We start from the raw sequence: 3,775 nt of genomic DNA, 5'->3' as shown, positions 1-3,775 counted from the left end.
AAAGTTTAGACAAAAACCCTCAATTTCTCTTTTGAAATTATCAATCAAATACTAAAAACGAAGATAGAATTACAGAATATAATCAAAACCGAGTAGAAAATACTTACCCTAAACCATGTGGTGAAAATCGTATGCAAAATCGCCCAAATCCGAGCTCCAAAATCATGTGAGAAAAAGTGACTAAATTCCGGAATAAGTAACAAAATGCAGCGGTTATTATAGTTTGAATTAGATTCAAGATGGCCCCAAAACTCATATTTTATAATCCCAACATAATCTTTGTGAGTTTACACCAAAGGTAGCCTTTTGAATCACCCAATTTGGCCTTAAAATTTGGGAGTTATGATGTTTTAATGTTTTAAAGGAAATCTGAAAATTTAAGAGATAAAAATGAAATTTTAGTAATTATTTTACACCAGAAAATCAGCAACAAAAGAATTTTCGTTTTAGCACCCACAACTCATTCGAAACCTCTCGTACACAAATCATATATGTATTTCAATCATAAAACATGGTACGAACCTACTCGCGACTCAAAACACCGAAAAGACGTTATCTTTACCCGATATTGACCATGGTCAAACTCCAAATCCTTAACTAGTTTCTCAACCAATGATCCAAAACACAGCTGAGCCCCTCAGGACCCCATTCAATTATACCAACAAGTCCTAAAATATGATACGAACTTATTCGAAGCTTCAAATCACATCAAACAATATAAAAATCACGAATCGCACCTCAGATCAAACTTAATGAACTTTTGAACTTTCAACTTTCAAAACGCGTGCCGAACCTTATCAAATCAACTCGGAATAACCTCAAATTTTGCACACAAGTTTAAATCACATAATGAAACTATTCCAAATCCCGGAACCAAAATCCGAACCCGATATCACCAAAGTCAACTTCCGATCAATTGGCAAAATTATTTGGTGATAGGAGTGTGTCCGAAAAATTATTTGGAGGTCCGTAGTGGAATTAGGCTTGAAATGCCAAAAGTTGAAATTTTTTGGAAGTTTGAGCGGGGGGTTGACTTTTTTGATATCGAGGTTGAAATTCGATTTTGAAAATTTTATTACCTCTGTTATGTCATTTATGACTTGTGTGCAAAATTTGAGGTCAATCGGACCTGATTTGATAGGTTCCGGAATCGTTTGTAGAAATTGGAAGTTTCAAAGTTCATTAGGCTTGAATCTATGGGTGATTCGTATTTTTTGTATTGGATGCGATTTGAAGACTCGACTAAATCCGTATAATATTTTAGGACTTGTTGGTATATTTTGGTTGAGTTCCCGGGAGCCTCGGGTGAGTTTCGGAGGGTTAACGGATCAAATTCGGACTTAAAACCACTGCTGGTATTTTCCTTCTGGTTTCCTTATAAAAGATCGCATAAGTTCATCCGCGATCGTGTAAGCTTATTTGGTGCTGGGATGATTTTTGTTCTATGTGGTCGCATAGGAAGAAACAAGATCGCGCAAGTGAATTAAGTTGTGCTTCGCGAACGCGTGGATGAGGTCGCGTTCGCGTAGAAGGATTTGAGCAGTAGATGAGAGGAGGCAATTGCTCTATGCGATCGCGTGGGGCTGAACGCGTTCGCGTAGGTTTGAGAGGCAGTGTTCTGCAATCGCGTGAGTGATTCTGCGTTCGCGTAGGGTATAATGTGTGGGCAGTCTGCTTGTGCTTCGCAATCGCGATGCCATTTCCGTGATCACAATTAAGAAAATCAGGGCAGACAGTGTTAAATCCAAAATCGAGGGTTTGAGCCCATTTTTCATATTTTGAGCTAGAGATTACGGATTTGGGTGATTCTTGAAGGGATTTTTGCGGAGTAGATTGGGGTAAGTGTTCCTTACTTGGTTTTCGTTAAATCCCATGATTATATCGTTGAATTTATCATCTAATTAGTGTCTTGGGTTGAAAATAGTAGAAAAGTTCATAGATTTTAATTGAGGATTTGAAGGCCAAGTTGTCGTCGAATTTGAGTATTTTTATATGGTCGGACTCGTGGTTGAATGGGGGTTCAGATTTTGTGAGTTTTATCAGATTCCGAGACATGGGCCCCACTAGCGAATTTTGACCTAAATTTTGATTTTTTATGGAAAATTAGCATTTTCATATGGAATTAATTCCAATAAAATTTTATTGACTGTATCGAATTATTTGTGGCTAGATTCGAGGCGTTTGGAGGCTATTCATGAGGTAAAGGCATACCGGAGTAAAGAATTACACGGTTTGAGTTAAGTAACACTTCTAAATTTGGTTCTGAGGATATGAATCCCCGAATTTAGTATGATATAAATTATTTGGAGGTAACGCTCATGATAGATGACGAGCATGTGGATGTGCACCATATAAATTGTGTCTTGAATAAATCATGTGCAGTTGTAAAGATTACAGAATCATGTTATTGTCTGAACAGGTAGAGAAATTGAGCCGAGGCTTTTATTAAAAATCATGTGTAGGCTATGTGTCGATACTTTGGGACCCATGGGGTCGTATTGCTGTTGAATTAATTGTTTCACAAATTCACACATAGTCATATTCGTCCATTGTGAGGATATTTATGGGATTGAGCTACATGCCGCAGCAGGCCATATTGGCTTTATATATGTTGTTATTAAATGGATCGGGGCTGCCCGCCTGCAGCATGCCAGAATGGCTTTATACATTATTATTGTTATGGATCGGGGTTCCCCGCCTGCAGCAGGCCTTATTGGCTTTACTATTTTATGGATCGGGGCTGCCCGCCTGCAGCGGGCCTTATAGGCTTTGTTATTATACGGTCCGGGACTGCCTGCCTGCATTAGGCCATATTGGCTTTGTATTACGCTTGGGCTGAAGGAGCCCCTCTGGAGTTTGTACACCCCTAGTGAATGTAGATGATTATATATATTCGGGATGGACTTCCCATGGCATGGACTTGCCTTACTTACGATGATTATATATATATTCGGGTTAGATTTTCCAGGGCATGGACTTGTTTTACTTATTTGTATTGTAATGAGTTTACCTGGACATGGATCTTGTTCGTATCAGTTATATTTGGGGATAAAAGTATCCCAGGGATGGATTGGCCTTATATGGTACTGGGTGACTGATTGTCAGTCAATGTGTATATATAAACGGGTTTGAATACCCCTAGGTTGGATTGGCCATAAGCAGTACCGAGTGACTGGATAATTTTTGATCGGTATTTACATGAGGTCTTTCTACTAAGATGTCATATTCCTCATATCATGCAGTATTGATCTATTTCACTTGTACTGAGTTTAACGGTTGAACTTGAAAGCATGCCTACATTTCTGTACCATTAGTTATACTGGACTGTACCTGCGGAGCTCATCATTTCTTTCAGCCCAGAGGTTAGTCTTGTTACTTATTGAGTTGGTTGTACTCATACTATACTTTGCACCTCATGTGCAGATCCAGGTGATTTCGAACACGGAGATTGTAAGATTTCAGAGTACTATCAGTTGGAGACTATCAAGGTAGCTACTTGGCGTCCGCTGACCTTGTCTCTCTTTCCTTCAATTATTGTACTATTCTATACTTTCAGATTAGTGGTTTTTAAAAGTCAAACATTGTATTCATATTAGATGCTCATGTACTCACTGACACCGGATTTTGGTAGTGTTATATTTGAAATTGTGAGATTTCGTCCGCTGAATGTAATTATTTTGTTTTAAAATTTAAAAGAAATGGTGGTTTATTGGAATTTTTGGCTTGCCTAGTATTGAGATAGGCGCCATCACGACATGTGAGATTTTGGGTCGTG

The sequence above is a fragment of the Nicotiana tomentosiformis genome, chromosome 10, assembly GCF_000390325.3.
Source record: "Nicotiana tomentosiformis chromosome 10, ASM39032v3, whole genome shotgun sequence".
Taxonomy (NCBI): domain Eukaryota; kingdom Viridiplantae; phylum Streptophyta; class Magnoliopsida; order Solanales; family Solanaceae; genus Nicotiana; species Nicotiana tomentosiformis.
Note: the sequence above shows the minus strand (reverse complement) of the source record.